General features: G+C 39.7%; 3 pseudogenes across 3 annotated transcripts in view; 1 reads left to right on the top strand and 2 right to left on the bottom strand.

The window, feature by feature from the left end:
* Positions 1 to 17,918, bottom strand: part of LOC309795881 (RNA/RNP complex-1-interacting phosphatase-like) — a 74,034-nt pseudogene that overhangs the window by 29,263 nt on the left and 26,853 nt on the right. The window lies entirely within an intron of this gene.
* On the bottom strand, positions 1,848 to 17,128 carry LOC309795722 (RNA/RNP complex-1-interacting phosphatase-like; annotated as a pseudogene). Its single transcript has 6 exons — positions 16,887 to 17,128; positions 15,406 to 15,481; positions 14,060 to 14,192; positions 10,406 to 10,533; positions 7,046 to 7,102; positions 1,848 to 2,013 (listed from the first exon to the last, which is right to left on the bottom strand). The product of its transcript is annotated as an RNA/RNP complex-1-interacting phosphatase-like (transcript).
* LOC309795804 (RING finger protein 11-like) lies at positions 4,665 to 5,339 on the top strand (annotated as a pseudogene). The gene is made up of 2 exons: positions 4,665 to 4,944; positions 5,164 to 5,339. The product of its transcript is annotated as an RING finger protein 11-like (transcript).

Here is a 17,918-nt window from a genome sequence, read left to right as displayed (position 1 = left end):
CCCTTTCATGGAAGAAGATCAAGTAAAACCAAACACCCATAGGTGGCATTTATCAGCATTTACCATCTCCAGAACTTTTTCACCATTGCAAACAGAGACTCTATAGCCATTAAAAAGTAACTTCCCATTCCCTCCTCGACACACGTTCTTTCATCTTTTCCATTGTTTTTTCTAACATCTTTTAGCCAACTATGAAATAATAGCTTACAGTTTTGATCTGTTTTTCGGACCTGTTTTTTCCAACTTGATTTTATTGTCTGAAGAGATGCTATTCTGCTCCTTATTCTCTTTTTTTTTTCTTACACTACCTCTGTACGGGACTTGATCCCAATCCTTTTCTTTTATTGATTTTTGAATGAAAAAGGTTTTAAAGCGCTTTGAAAAGGATGTGAGAGGCCAAGAGGAAACATGGTCTTCATGGCTGTTTCATCAATGCTTCACTTATACTCTTGTGAAATAACTGTTTTCCAGGAGGCATAAACCAGTGGGCTTTATCATTGGACAGAGTGCAGAGAAAGGACCCCATGAAAGCTGATCTCCTTAGCAAAAATGATTTAGTTATGATTTCACCCAAGATTGGTCACAACCCAGCCTGGGAAACTCGATGAACCAGAGACGAGGTATAATGCCATCTTTCCTTCTCTCTGCCTCAGCTCTCAAGGGTTGGTCACCTACATGTTATTAGTGATTATTAGTTGGTTTCTGTTCATAATTACTATCAGAAGACACAGCACTTATGGTCCCAATTACACTGCCCAGCTACGCACCATTCTTCTTCGTTTTGGCTTCCCGTCCACCAGCAGGAACCTCATTTATTTTTGTTCTCCCTTCACCACAGCCCAGTAATGTTTGTGAATGACTCTCAGTCTCACCAGAGTCTGTATCTCTCACTCTGCCCCAACACCCCACTGCATCATTCGCTCCCTGAAGTGTACTCTAGAAATTTAGGTAACCTGGATATTTACCACTGTTCACCATCTCTTATGAAACCAGAAGAAGAGCAGCTTTCTTATGGAACGACAGAGACCTTGTAAAGAGAAAACACCAGTCTGCAGGAGAAAGGGAAGAAGACAATGATGGAAATAGTTTCTGGAAAACTATTTTTACATGAGGTTTTGTTTGTTCCTGGTAAATAAATGGAAATCTTCTAAACATTTAAAGAAAATCTAGGGCTTCCCTGGTGGCGCAGTGCTTGAGAGTCTGCCTGCCGATGCAGGGAACACGGGTTCGGGCCCCGGTCTGGGAGGATCCCACATGCCGCGGCGTGGCTGGACCCGTGAGCCATGGCTGCTGAGCCTGTGTGTCCGGAGACTGTGCTCCACAACGGGAGAGGCCACAACAGTGACAGGCCCACGTACAGCAAAAGAAAAAAAAATCTAAACAACTAAATTCAGTAATACAGGAATATAACATTTTAAAAAATTTTCTTTGGCTGTGCAGCATGTGGGATTGCAGCTCCCCAACTAGGGATTGAACCCACACCTGCTGCATTGGAATGGCAGAGTCTTAACCACTGGAGCACCAGTGAAGTCCCAGGAATGTAACTTTTAGAGGAGAAGTTATAAACCCCTTGGTTATATGAACTGCAGATTTTTTTTTTACTAAGAAGTCATGTATTTTAAATGACTTGGAGCTTTAAAGAAAGGAAAAAAGGAAAGAAGGAAGGAAGGAAGGAAGAAAGAAAAAGGGGCTTCCTTGGTTGTGCACTGGATATAATATCAAAAATAAATTAATTAATTAAATAAATTTAAAAAAGAAAAAAATGCTGAAATCCACTGACTAATTATTAAGGCTGTTATATCTATTTCCAGATACATCCCTTTATAAACTTTTACTAAAAGGTTATCTTATGTCAGAAGAAATGAATTACAAACTTTTCTCTTTTTCCAAAATTTGAGAAATTCCCGTACACTTCTAACTTCAAATTTTATAAAAACGGAAAAGCAGTGAAATGCCTTATACTTACATCCAATTGCAGCATCTGGCCTCATGCCTTCTCTATCAATCAAATATCTACAAAACAACAAAATTCGAGTCATTTGTAAATAAAAAGAAAAGAAAATCAAGTTTTTGCAAAAAAGGTCCTATTTTGCTTTACAAATATATATATAAAAATCCTAAGAAAATATCAGCACATCTAATCAATAATTATTAAAGAATGATATACACCATGACTACAAAAAGGCGTTACTCCAAGGACGCAAGGATAACGCAACTTTAGAAGAGCTATTAATATAATTATTTACAATAAGACAACAATTTAATTAATAAATGAAAGAGAATAAAATACAGGACCAAACTGGCAGATGTTAAAAAGTTCTCTGATAACATGCAACAGTCAGTTTGGGTGAAAATGCTCTGTATGCTAAAAACAGGAGACTTAATATGACAGAGTACTCATCAAGAACCAACAAATAACAAAAGGAAAATCAGGATAAATATGAACATGATATCTACAAAACCCTATCTAACCAACCATCGGAGCCAGAAACTTAGGACTCACCATCACTGATGGCTATTTCTCCCTCGGCCTCATCCTCAACCCACCACCAGTGCTAACAATGAAGCTGCCTACATACCTCTAGAATCTGTGCACAGCTTTCCACCAAAATGACCACCACACCCTGGTCCACGCCACCATTACCCCAATTTCTACAACAGTCTCCTAACTTGTTTCCTCTCTTCCACTCTTTCTCCCTGCAGTGCATTCTCCTCTCGGTAGCAAAATGATAGGTTGAAAGGGCAGTTGGGTATGTTCCACACACTCACCTTCAACAAAAAAAGTTCAGTTGTTTTCTATTACTCTTAAAGTCTGAAACCTTAAACATAAGCCTGAACAATTGACCTCCTACCGCACACTTGTAGCTCCATTATAATCACATGCTCCCCCAACAGCCCCACCTTCCAGGCCAGTTCCTCCAACACAGCATATGCTTTCCTCTTATAGGGTCTTTTGCTGTTCCTTATGCTCAGAAATCTCTCCACAACGTCCCTATCTGGTTAATTCCTACTCATCCTTCAGATATCAGCTGAAACATCTGTAAATAAACCTTCTCTAATCTCCATGATGAGATCAAGTCCTCCCTAAAATATGATCTCATGGTACCATGTTCTTCTCCTTGGCACTTGTCAGAGTTGTATTTTACATGCAGAGTATGATTCTTGAATATCTATTCCCTCTCTGGACTGTTAGAATTCACAAAGCGCAGGTCAAGTCTCTTCACTCACAAAATTTCACAAGTCTTTTTGCTAGCACCCAGCACAGTGCTTAAACATAACACATGCTCAATAAGTATTTCCTGCATGAACAACCATAAACGGGTACAGTGTAGCAACATCCACCAAAAGCATAAGGACATAAACTCTATCATGCAGAAGTTCCATTCTGAATGAAGTAAACTGAGACAAAGCATATATATTGAATAGTGCTCACACAGGAATGTTCATTACTTTCATGTTTTATAATATCAAAAACTTCTGACTTTTATATGTTCATCCGTGAGCAAAGGAACAATGCAGCATTAAAAATAAATAAGTAAACAAATGGGACCTAATGAAACTTAAAAGCTTTTACACAACAAAGGAAAGTGTAAAGAAGATGAAAAGACAACCCTCAGAATGGGAGAAGATATTTGCAAGCGAATCAACAAAGGATTAATCTCCAAAATATATAAATAGGACATGCAGCTCACTATTAAAAAATCAAACAACCCAATCAAAAAATGGGCAGAAGACCTAAATAGACATTTCTCCAAAGAAGACATAGAGACGGCCTCCAAGATGGCCAAGAGGCACATGAAAAGTTGCTCAACAGCACTAATTATTAAGGAAATGCAAATCAAAACTACAATGAGGTATCACCTCACACCGGTTAGAATGGGCATCATCAGAAAATCTACAAAGAACAAATGCTGGAGAGGGTGTGAGGAAAGGGAACCCTCTTGCACTGCTGGTAGGAATGTAAACTGATACAGCCACTACGGAGAACAGTATGGAGGTTCCTTTAAAACTAAAAATAGAATTACCACATGATCCAGCAATCCGACTACTGGGCATATACCCAGAGAAAACCATAATTCAAAAAGACATATGTACCCCAATGTTCAAGGCAGCACTATTCACAATAGGTAGGCCATGGAAGCAACCTAAATGCCCATCGACAGATAATAGGATAAAGAAGAAGTGGTACGTATATACAATGGAATATTACTCAGAGATAAAAAAGAACGAAATTGGGTCATTTGTAGAGACGTGGACGGACCTAGAGACTGTCATACAGAGTGAAGTAAGTCAGAAAGAGAAAAACAAATATTGTATATTAATGCATATATGTGGAATCTAGAAAAATGGTACAGAAGAACCGGTTTGCAAGGCAGAAATAGAGACACAGATGTAGAGAACAAACGTATGGACACCAAAGGGGGAAAGCGGGGCAGGGCGGGGTTCGGTGGTGGTGAGATGAATTGGAAGATTGGGATTGACATATATACACTAATATGTAAAAAATAGATAACTGGTAAGAACCTGCTGCATAAAAAATAAATAAATGTTTAAAATGCAAATATAAATTTTAAATAATTAATTAATTAGTTAATTTAAAAAAAAAGAATGAGGTTGGAAGACTGTCAAAACAGCACACGGAACACACACTCAAGCCCTGGAAGATGAGGAAGTGCCTTAAGTCCCCCACTTCGGATGACATCTCCCTGCCTAACAAGTCTCAGTCCGACTGGGCTAGCTTTGCCAAGGGGACAGAGCTGGGTCAGGAGCTGCTGCTGCCATATCTGGATCAAGTTCCAGTTTTGGTCTATCATTCAACACCTAGCCAGGCTCGCCTAGCAACTCAGCTGAGAGGAACCAAATAGGATAGCTCAAAGAATAGGCCTCACACTGCATCAGCCTAAAGGTGTTTATGACCCTGGAAGAAATGGATCAGAAGAAAGGATCCGGGGGACTTCCCTGGTGGTGCACTGGCTAAAGACTCCACACTCCCAATGCAGGGGGCCTGGCTTCATTCCCTGTTCATGGAACTAGATCCCACACGCATGACGCAACTATGAGTTTGCATGCCACAACTAAGGAGCCCAGTGGCTGCAACTAAGACCCGGCACAAACAAACAAGAAAAAATCAATCAATAAAATAAAACCAATATTAAAAACAAGATGCGGGAGTGTGTGATCTGTATGATGGACTTCGCTTACGAGAACCCAGTTTGATTTCTGCTGTGTATGCAGATCACCTGGGCTGTACAGATGACTGGCTGATGAGATCCCTTACGTGCCCCTCCTGCATGGAGACAGTTGATGCAGCACTGCTTTTGTCCTACGAGTCTAACTGAGTCAGTGTCTCTCACCTGACTTCAAGAGAACCATCATTTTTGGTGGTTTTGATCTTTTGTCTTTGAGCCCAAAGAGCCGGGGGTTAGGAATTAAGATCATGCATGAAAGTTTCCTAAAAATTCCTGAACGGCTGCAGATGTTGGGGAAAAGTACGTGATAGTTTAGAAATTTAGGGGGAAAAGTAGGATGCTATTTTTATGGAAAGCCTTCACCCAAGGTTTAAAAATATAATTGTATTTAGATCTTGTTATTGCTCCAGTATATAGGATTTATGTAAAGTGTTACAGCACCTATATAGGTTTTAATTCTGTGTCAAGGATTAGCATAAAGACAGTGGTTGTTTTTCCTAAGTGAGATAACATTCTGCTTCCCCCATCCAAATTCTTTCCTGAAGTTGCTGGCATCTCGGTCAAGGTTTTACTTAATAGCTACATTTTATAACACTGGCACACAAAAAAAGTAGTTTTAAGCTTGCTTGCATAGTTCTTGTTTTTAAGAATAAACATAGAGCATTTATTTTTTACTTTATAGGAACTCCACAAGTTAAGGTCCCATTATTCTTTTGCTGTGATTGTTGTTACTATTGATGGTGCTCTTTTCTGTCTTTGCTGGTTCTTTCTAATCTACCATTTGTCCTTATTGGCATACGATCATCTCAGGGTCACAAGATGGCTGCTGTAAAACCAAGGATCATATTCTAACAAAACAAGGAGGAAGCAAAAAAAGAGTCCAAATGGTCATTTTCCTAATGCATATTTATCTTTTTTCAGAGAAAAATATCATTCTCATAAGCACAATAACAGCCTTCCCCTCATTACTCATTTGCCAAAACAGACTGATATGACCATTCATAAGACAATTTATGGCAAAGAGGGGTATGATAATGATTGCCTCAGCCTAACAAGGATTTATCCACTAAAGCTGAATGCTTCACTCCTCAAAGAAATCAACACTTTTCTACATACAAAACACAAGTCTCTTGAAGGGTTCTTCATAAGTGCATTATTGAAGAATTTGGTATGTCATGAGCACTTAAGGATCTGACATTCAACTGTAGTAGTGTCCATGTTGGTTAATTTTCTTACAAGCCCCATGATGAGTTTGAGAAAAACTGAAAGAATCAGAGTATCAGGTTCTATTAAATTCTTACATGTATCTTGCTTAAGTTTTTCTTCATTAATTTATATCCAACTACCTAAAGCAAATTTGGAGGAAAAAAAAATTAAATAAATAAATACATACATACATAAGATTGAGGTCTCCAAATATTTTCATAGGAAGATGTCCACCATATATTAAATTATAAACCAGAATGTCTAAATACTATACCATTAAATCACATGTACAGTCAGTTCTGTATATCCAACGGTTTCATATCCTACAGATATGGAAGGCCGACAATACTACACCATTTTACATTACGGGACTTGAGCATCCGAGGATTTTGGTATCCATGGGGAGTTCTAAAAACAATCCTCTGCAGATACCAAGGGACCATTGTATATGCTTATATCTGGATTATTTATGTCTCAAAATATATGTGCTAAATTATTACTGGTCATAACCTCTGAGTAGGGGGCAAAATTGCCTTCCACTTCATACATTTCTCTGACTGCATTTTTTGCATTCAGCTTACATTAACTTACATTACTACTGTAAACAGAACAATTTAAACATGGTCTGCCTCTTGGGGTTGGCCACTCACCTGCAGATGACGTAGCCAGTCCTGTTTAAATCAGGGGTACAGTGGACACCAATAAGTCTGTATACAAAAAGGGAATATGGAATTAAGTAAGCAAAGTAGAAACACTAAAAACAAGTTATACAATTTTCTGAAGAGTAGCCTTTATTAGTTACCACAACGACCACTATCCTGAAAAGGAAAAACTCTGAAGAAAAGAGTGTTTTTGCAGGAACATACTATAAAGAATTAAGTACTATAAAGTCAAAATTCATTGTGTCTTGGAATTTTTGCCTAGCCTCCAATCAGATGCAATTGTATGGAATGGAGAATGTCCATCAGGAACTGATTTGACTATAGTAAAAGGGAGTGGAAAAAAAAACAGGCTATCAGAAGAATAGAATTTGTTTTTGAGTGAAAGAAATGGAATGCCTTCACTTTTCATGCTCAATATTAAAAAGGACAAACAGTTTCTGAAGGGCTCTTGGGGTCCCAAAGCACCTCCATTCCTTCTCTCATTCACTGCTCCTCACATGCCATGGGTCTACGTGCCTGAGCAGGTCTCAGGTGAGTAGCACCGTGCTTATTTCACAATGAAAAAGTAAGGCTTCAGACGTAAGCCTAAGCTGCACAGCAGGCAAACAGAAAAGAGACTAAAATCGAGTCTCACATTTTTCCAACTATGCCACAGTATTTCGTGGACCAGCACTTAATAAGATTATATGAGGAAGTAAATAAAAAACAACAACATGTAGCTGATCTCTGCAAAAGGTATGTCTGTGACTACGTGGTGTATGGCATTCGTCATCTCCTGCCTGGATTACTACCGCCCTACAATTCTAACAATCACTTCTATTTCAACTGATCTTCCACATGGAAGATGTTACCTTTCTAAAATAGAAACTTGGCTGGATTGCTCTGTTCCTTACATATCTTAACTTAGCACAGAATAAAGCCCAAGTTTTTAGCACAACATTGAGAACTCTTTATAAACAAATACCAGTCTGTCTCTCCAACTGAATGATAAGTTCAAACTAAATTACAAGGACCTACATCATCCACCTCCTTCCTTTCCCCTGCCAGCCTCCCTGATCCCATTCTCTACTGCTCTGCCCTCACTCACTCTCCCCTATCCAGCCACACTGGCCTCCGTACTATTCCTCAAACATGCCAAGCACCGTCGTGCCTCAGGGACTTTGCACCTACTATTCCTTCTGCTTCAGAATATACCCTCCCAAACCATCTCCACTCTCCCTGATATCCAATGGCTCTTTTCTCACTTCAAAGCTCTGCTCAATCGACATCATAATAGAGGAGACTTCCCTGATCACCTACCACATTCCCTCACCTCTTCATCTTGTTTTTCTATTCTCCAAAGCATTTACCACCACTTGACATTCCACATATTTACTTATTTACTCATCTCTCTCCCGCACTAGAATGTAAAGTACAGAAGGGCAAGAACTTGGTTCTGTTCCTACTGCCTCGAACAGTGCCTTCAACTTAGAAGGTGTTTTATAAATATTTGGTGTAAAGGAATGTATGAATTCCTTGTCCTTTCACACTACCCTCTAGTCACACAAGAGGCTGCCCCTCCAGAGCACATGTTCAATCCCAGTGCCTTTGGTACCTGTTCTCAATAGCTGAGCTGTCCTTTCCTCATTCCAGCAAAATCCTCTTCCACAAGTTCAGCTCAAATGCTGTCTCCTCAGTCAAGCCTTCCTCAGTTTCTCCTCTATATTCCTGCTGCACTTGATTCTTTTATGATAATTAACCCACTTAGAGTCACTACATGTTTATCTTCCTACATAACTCTAAGTTGCTACTGAACAAAGACTTCTAGTCACCTCTGTATCCCCGTGCCCGAACAACAAACCTATAAGGCTCTCAGTGTTTACTAAAACAATTTATTTTCGGAGTCTCTTCGAATTCTAGGGAGTGGATAGTATCGTCTCCTCCTCATTATCAGTGAGCCTGGCATCTGTGGGAGGGGCTTATAGCAGAGGAAGCCACCAATGGATCATAACTAAGGTCCTGAGACTGCAATGGCAGAGAGCATGGTGAAGTTAGCCCACTGCATGCAGAAGACCCACAGAGGAGTCAGCATATGCAATGGACTACACTTGGTATAACATGTGAACAATCAAGGTTGACAAACGTGCTCTCATGCACTTGTAAGGATCTTCTAGCCCACGCGGATCACACAGAACACACACAAAGGAGCCTGGAGGAAGTGAGGAGGCTGGAAGCTGCACCCTAACATCTTAAGAGGTCACATTTCTGTGACTACAGTTTACACAAATCAGAAAATTTGCCTCCTTTCTAGACACCCTGGATATCACAGGCAAGGCCAAGTCTCTCAAGTTTAAAAGCTAAAGTACAGGGAAGATCTGTGAATACGGCTTAAGATATTTAAGAGCTAGGACCTGCATTAAGCAACCAGCTTATAGAATGAAAATTTATCTTGAAATTCCAGTCTCTCCCTCTCTTTCTCACCTCCTATCCACTATCTTCCCACCTCCATCTCTATTCCTTCTCGCTACTCCCTGTTTTATGTATATGTCTTTATCATTTTTTATATATATGGAATATGTACTGTCTGTTAGGTTTATTTAATAAAGTGAACACTCCTCAGGCTAAATTTAGAAAGGAAAAAACGAACACTTTCTCTTGTGGGTCAGTGGTGATCCAAAGACAAAAGATACCTCAGTCTTAAAACACGGCAAATACCATGTTCCTTCTGACAGTTAGATGGTAGAAAAAGGCAAGGACGCTATTAAGACCTAGTATCAAGAGAGTACATCTTAAAGCAGAAACAAGAAAACACCAGCCTTTTAAGTTCTTCCTGTCTGTCAAGATAAGAATAAGAGGTCGTAGTGTTCTTCCTCACTTGCACCCAAAGTATAAAAGCAGCAAAAATATCTTAAACACATATGATGAGGAAGCCACTCTTCTGGTCCACTCTGCTTTGTTTGGCTTCTAGGGATCTGTCCCACTCCGAACTTTTGCTTTATGTTTTCTCTTTTATATACGCTAAGAGCCTGAGAGTCTTAACCTTTTCTTCCACCTCTCAACCAATAAATAGGACAAAAGAACATTTTTATTTTTTTATGTCTTTTCCATTCAAATGTTTAAAAAAGAGATAAGTAAGCTAGTTCAGTTCATATTTCTCACAAAAATCACTTTCCAAACTAAACTAAATTGTTTGTGACTATAAACAGGAAAAACACCATACTGTATTAGCACCATCTGACATTTCCACCTTCATGTTACCAAACACAACAGGCCTAATGTCACAACTATTAAAAATGTTAAAAATCCCAACCCCACTCAAAATGCATACCAAAGTTCAGGTAAAGGGGAAAAAAACAAAACAAAAAGAACTCGCCATTATCTTTATTTTCTTTCAGAAATCCACTAACAGCACATTGAAATCTAATAATAGTGTCATCATCTGGCACCGGATGCCCAATTGTACAAATGTTTAAATAAGGAATAGTTTCTGCTAAGTCCTATAAGGCAAAACCATGAAAATATGTATTATTTCCTTTGTAGGGAAAGAATAAAAAATTAATTAGAGAAGGCGGAATATAAACCAACAGAGGACATTAAACTTAGTATGTCAGTCATTCTGATAAGAGCCATTTTCTCCAAAGCTGCTTTAACCAGTAAGTATCACTTGATTTTCATTAAAACTGCAGAATGGACAGTTACTAGGCATGAAAAACGAAAAGCAAATCTATGTGAATGAATGCACATGTAACTCAAAATGATATACACAGTTCTACCTACATTTATGTTCTATCTTACATTTCAGGGGCCATACAGAGGCTGTGATCTAAGTAGAATAGTAGAATAGAATCAGAAGAACTTGGATTCGAATTAGGAAATAGAGCAAATTTCAGGCACTGTTGAGAACTGGTATTCTTGGGGTGGGAGAAAGTAGACTATCAATAGAAGACAGAAAAGGATAAGTGAAAATTCTCTAGTTCTGAATTTAAATGGAAAGTAGCAGTATGAACCTATGACATATTTTAGAAATATTAGCAACAAACATACATATTGCCTAGCTCTGACTACTGAAAAAGTCTAGAAATAACTGATGTCATGTCAAAAGGACTCAGGAGTCACTGAAAGCTCCAACTGGTCAAACATAGGGCCTCAGTTAGAATAGTAACTGTAGCGGAGTCCACAGTGACATGAATAAATAAATTTAAAAAATTGGTCACCACTGGAGGATATTTGTCCATCAACTCATTATTTTGAAAACTGTTAAATCAAAGAAGAGAATCATGCCTCTACAACTGGGCAAACAAATAGTTGATGAGGGGAATCTTCTCCTTATAGAAATATACCCAGCTAATAAGTGAAAAAAAGAAAAACAGAATTCACCATTTTATTTATTTATTTATTTATTTTTCAGATACGTGGGCCTCTCACTGTTGTGGCCTCTCCCATTGCGGAGCACAGGCTCCGGACACGCAGGCTCAGCAGCCAAGGCTCACGGGCCCAGGCACTCTGCGGCATGTGGGATCTTCCCGGACTGGGGCACGAACCTGTGTCCCTTGCATTGGCAAGAGGACTCTCAGCCACTGTCCCACCAGGGAAGCCCCCACCATTTTTGGAAGCCTCAACTGAATTAATGGATGTAGGTATGAATCATCAGTGACTGCTAATATCACAGAAATAGAAAACTATAAGTCTCCATGGAACAACACATCATCACCTATGAAACTGTCTTGCCAAAACAAAACATGCAAGCTTCATTCTGATCAACTACCAATTTACAGGAAATAAAAGGATTGAAGAATATGTTAGCAACACATGGAATGTAACCATCAAAATCTACATGGGACAAATTACCTGCTTTCTTTAAAAATAAAATTCAAGGAGGAAAAAAAAGTGAGAAAGACATGGAGGGAGAACCTATAGATTAAATAAGACTTCAGAGACCTAACAATCAACGGCAAAGTGTGCACCTTATTTGGATCTAATTCAAAATTCTTAAAAACAATTTTTTTATGACATTTAGGAGACAACTGCAAATTTGAGCACTCACTGGGTATTTACTATTAAAAAATGATATTAAGGAATAAAAGTCCTATATTTTAAATATACATACCAAATATGTATAGGTGGGGCTTCCCTGGTGGCACAGTGGTTGAGAATCTGCCTGCCAATGCAGAGGACACGGGTTCGACCCCTGGTCTGGGAAGATCCCACATGCCGCGGAGCAACTAGGTCCGTGAGCTACAACTACTGAGCCTGCGCATCCGGAGCCTGTGCTCCACAGCAAGATAGGCCGCGATAGTGAGAGGCCCACGCACCGTGATGAAGAGGGGTCCCCGCTTGCCACAACTACAGAAAGCCCTCGCACAGAAACCAAGACCCAACACAGCCCAAAGATAAATAAATAAGTAAATAAATAAATAAATAATTTTTTTAATGTATAGGTATAATTACATGTTGTCTCGGAGCTGCTTCAAGATAACATGGAATGGGGTGAAACAGGTGGGGGTATAGATAAAACATGACAGCCATCAGTTGGTAAATATTAAAGCTGGATGAGTTCATGGGTATACAGGGAAAAGTTACAGTATTTTGTATACTTTTGTATATGTTTAAAATTTCTGATAATTGTTTAAAAACAAGACGACACTGTAGACAACCCTTTGGCAGTTTCTCAAATGTTAAATGGAGAGGTACCATACGATCCAACAACTCTGCTACTACCTACACAGCACAGCTGAAAGGACTGAAAGCAGGGATTGGAACAAATATTTGAACACCAATGATCACAGCAGCATGATCCACAATAGCTACAAGGTGGAAACAACCCAAGTGTCAATCAACCGATGAATAACAAAATACGGTATATACACACAGTGGGATTTATTAAGGCAAAAAAGGAATGGCACTGTGTTACATGCTATAACATGGATGAACCTTGAAAACACTAGGCTTAGTGAAATAAGCCAGACATAGAAGGATCAATATTGTAGATTCCACTTACACGAGGTACCTAGAAGAGGCAAATTCATAGACACAGGAAATAGAATAGAGGTTACTAAGGGCTGGTGGGAGGGAAAACGGGGTTGTAACTGTTGGACGGTTACAGAGTTTTTGTTGAGGATGATGAACAAGTTTGGGTTATAGACAGTGGTGATAGTTACACAACACTGTGACTGTATTTAATGCCACTGAACTGCATATTTATAAATGGTTAAAATAAATATGATTTATGTATATTTTACCACAGTAAAAAAATAGAGGAATAACTGAGTTGAAATTTCAGTTCTTCCTTGTCCGAGACTCAGTTTCATCGTCTGTAAAATTAGTAACTGTAGTTGTCTATCCTCTGAGCTTAGTGCAGAGTAAGCACTCAGAAGGAGATCTCAGTACTACTTCCACTTCAACAGCAAAGGATTGTTGTAAGGATTAACTAAGTCAATGGATATGAAAGAACTTTCTAAATGGCTATACAAATATTAACAAACTTTAGGTGTTACTGTCTCCCAAGGCCATGGAACAGGTCAGAAGAAGGATAATTCTTTTGCACTGGTATGTCCTACATGGGCCAATAGAATATATGGGTTTCTGTACTCTCTCAGAAGGTATTAGGAAAAGAAAGTATAAAACTTTGAGAACAATTGTCTTTTACCCTGATGCTTAAACATGCTCAGGCAACTGCTTCAAATAAGTGCTAAAGACATAATGGACATACCTTTCTTTCCTTTTAGGCTACTAACATTCTTGCTAAAAGTTTACTTCGTTTTCAAAACATAGAACATGGAAGCTTATAGAATTTCTTCAGCATATCTACAGCCTACTGCCAAATACTATAGTTCAATTCATATCTTTCATCTCATTTTGAAACAGCAATTACAAATGTGTATTTAAGGAAACCACTAGCTTCCCTTTCTGAACCCATGAAAAGAAGGCCAGGATTCACCTTAGCATAAGATGATAACTACTGAATTTCTATGAATTATGACCGTATCAGAAAGAAGGTCGTTTTCAACTACGGGTTCCATTTACCTCGGGCTTAGAAGAGCGGCGCGTGTACGTTAGGTCAATTATCAGCCCGAGTTCTTCATTCTGTTCTTGGATTTTCTTAAAAAAGATGCAAGGGGGAAAAACATTCTTCTGGAGCAAGATTCTTTTCAAAACTCTGTCAGAAAGAACACAATAAGAAGGAACATGTGTCTAAAATCCTTTACTATATTATCCATTTATTCAAACCCTGTGATGCTAACATATGAGACTCAAAGTAATGTTTCCTCCTCTGGAATTTACAAGCGATATTACAATCCTTTCTTCCAGAGAGATTAGACGGAAGAAAATAAGTTCGCTTCTATATATTTATTTCTATGTGTGTTTATTTCATGTTGGTGTCCTAACTGGGCTGTAAATTCCCAGAAGGCAGGGACCACATCAATTTTGCCTACCACTGGATTGCCAGCTCCAAGCACAGTGCCTGTAAGTAGACACATAAATAAATACTTCTTCAATATCTACCTATATGAAGGATGGCTTGCACTGCTAAATATTCTTTTATGTATTTGGCTTATTTATGTACTCTGTTCCATTGATCTGTTTGGTTATTCAAGTGCCAGCAACACACTTTTCTTTTTAAATTAGTAGACTAGTTTTAGAGCAGTTTGACATTCACAGCAAAACTGAGCAAAAAGTACACAGTTCCCACTTATACCCTCTCTCCTTCACCCACACAGCCTTCCCCATTATCAACATGCCATACCAGTGTGCTTCATTGGTGAGAATTCATGAACCAACACTGACACATCATTATCAATCAAAGTCCATACTTTATTGCATTCATGGTACAAGTAACTAACTATATCTTTATTCCTAGTATAGTCATACCCAAACATTTACATACTGAGATACATATTGCTGTCTTAATCATTACTTTATTCTTTATTTATAGTTAGGGCATTCCGTTGGGATTTTTTTAAATTAAGTACAATAGTAGGTTGTATTTATCTATAAATTCCATTTCTGGATAGTAAAGGAGGTATTAAAAAGTATTTGCTATAAAAAAGCAAAATGGAGTATGACGGTGTTGAGAGCCAGGGCTCTATATGGTGAATTCAGATTTCTGGAAGAATACGGTAATAACTTTTGCTTACCTTTTTTTTTTTTTTTTTTTTTTTTTTTCTTTTTGCTGTATGCGGGCCTCTCACTGTTGTGGCCTCTCCCGTTGCGGAGCACAGGCTCCGGACGCGCAGGCCCAGCAGCCATGGCTCACGGGCCCAGCCGCTCCGCGGCATATGGGATCCTCCCAGACCGGGGCACGAACCCGTATCCCCTGCATTGGCAGGCGGACTCTCAACCACTGCGCCACCAGGGAGGCCCTTGCTTACCTTTTTTAAAGGAACTTTGAAAGCAATGAAACGAGTCCCAGGCGTCTGCTGTCCAACTGGGAGATAGTCCTTCCAACTATTAATATATTTTTGTTAGGCAAATTTTATGTTAGGCTGTTTCCCTGCATAGGATGAGTGTGCCCTGAAAATGGAAAGCATATCCCTCTATAGTAGGTCCCTCTTCTTTCTGCTTTGCATTTTGCTGCTCCACTTATTCAACCCCACCTTGTAATAAGCTATACTTCCCTTGTTCCTGTTTTCCCATCTTGAAAACAGATAAAAGGCAACAAAACAATGCAAAGGTCTCCACAAATAAGGGATATCTAAACCCAGAGATGGCCAGACCTTCTGTATCCCTGATATAACCTAGCCCGGTGTTGACTACAATGGTATCACTAATACATGCATGTTGACTGAAAGTGTTTGAACTCAATTCTTCCACTTCACAGTTTTGTTTTAGTCCTCATACAAAACCTGATAATAAAATTCTTAATGCTAGGAATCACGGTGAACAATAATATCTGAACTGATTGCTGTAAGATGAGTGAGAACTAAGGTTAATTCAGTGTATCTGAAGCAAAGAAAGTGGGGGCAATAGTGGCACAAGATGGGGCTAGAGAAGCAGAGAGGATTCTAGACCAAGAAGAGTCTTAAAGGCCAACAGTGTGTTTTCTGTTCTCAAAACAATGGTTTTGAGCGCTGACTATGAGCAATGTTCCAACTTGCTTTTAAGGTTTCTTGTGTGAAGAATGGATTGGAAGGGAACAAGAAATATGGACACGAGTTAGGACCTAATTGCAACAGACAGGCAAGTTCAGTATTAGCATGTTGAGGAAGAGTTGACAGATTCAAAAGAAACTCAGGAGATAAACTGAAGCGGGCTTAATGGGCTATGAGATGGAGGAAAGGAAGATCTTAGGGAATTAAAGGGTTTACTGCAAACATGAGCCAAGTCCAAAATCAATCATTTGAACATACAGAGGTAGATCTCTCAAATGACACCGGTTAGCAAGCAACAGTATGGCCTTTATAATTCCTAGAGACACCACAAATCAACTGTTTCGATGGAAAATCCGGCAGTACCCGTGCGTTTTTTCACTCAACTTAGTTGCAGTTCCACTTACTCACATTTTCTCTGCCAAAACAACACAGCTTGAGGAATAGAAGGGGACTCCATTTTGGTAATTAAGGAGTGTCCACAACACTCACAGTCCCATCTTAAAAAGCAGTCCCTCTGCATTTTACCCGAGGAGAAATGGCCAGAGCCTCCCTTTAAAAACGGTGGGGGCAAATCAGAACATCTCACACTGTCCCTTTCAACCACTGTGAACTCAGCCGCGAGACGACCAATACCCCCTATAGCACAGCGCGGACGGGGCAGCGGCCGGGAGCAACAGTGACAGGAGACCGCACGAGACATGAAGCCCAGGCCCAGGGGCTCTGAGCTCCACCCGCAACGCCCAGGGACCGAGGCGTATTACCTTTCCGGGATGTGCTTTCCGCCCTTCCTCCTGGCCGACCAACGTCCGGAAAAGCCGCGACGATGACCCCAGTGCACACGGGCATGATGCCACTGGCTCGTGTCACCCCCAACATGCCAACCACCCAACGCCAAGAGTGCCAAAGTCGCCAACCCGGCGGCCCTGGTGTCAGCACACGGCCCAGAGCCACAAACGCCCAGGAACAAGCCCACGCGGCTCGCGCGCCTCTTTCTACTGCGCATGCGCCACGGCCCGTCCAGATGACGTCATCACGCCGGCGGACTGAGACGCTTCATTAGGGAAGAGGACTCTGACGGCTGCAATTCCCTCCTTAGCCGGAGGCTGGTAGCAGACGTTCATTAGTTCGCGTGTGTACCCTTCAGAATTCCACTCGTATGGGACATGGAAAGTTGTCCCACTCTCCCAGTTTCTTGTGTGGTTCTTTCAGATATTTCCCAAATGCTTACATTCACACTTGTTCTATCTTGTACGTATTTCTACGTAATGGATATCCTGTATTTTATAGAAGTGCAGTATAGTATATACAGTCTACAATGTGTCTTGGATACTGATCTTCCCAATTTTTGCGTACATCCCTTCTATTCTCTTTAATAGCTGCGTCACATTACATAATTTACATGGCCAGTCCAATATTCATGGACTTTTACTTGTTTTCAGTTTGGGGATATTTTGTTTGCTTTTTGTTTTTGACCTCTGTTACAGATAGGCTGCAATGTGAACCTCTTTATACATGTGTAGAGCTATATATAAATTTCTAGACGTAGAATTTCTGGAATGAAAGAGATGCAAACTTAAAATATTGAAAGATTTTCAATCAATCTAATCTGCCTCATCGACCTTCAAAAATATTCTATCAACTTATACTCCACTCATAGTGAAACATTTATTGGGTTTCTATTATGTGCCTGGTATCATGCTGGAGGTTGGTTGACAGTATGTATTTACATTGTAGACAATACCACAAAAAGCCTGAGAGAGATAAGAGTGGAGCTCAAGTATAACATGTCCTCA

Source organism: Mesoplodon mirus (genome assembly GCF_964341445.2).
Source record: "Mesoplodon mirus genome assembly, chromosome: 20".
NCBI lineage: Eukaryota > Metazoa > Chordata > Mammalia > Artiodactyla > Ziphiidae > Mesoplodon > Mesoplodon mirus.
The sequence above is the reverse complement of the archived record's forward strand: the minus strand, read 5'-3'. Positions and strand labels throughout refer to the sequence as shown.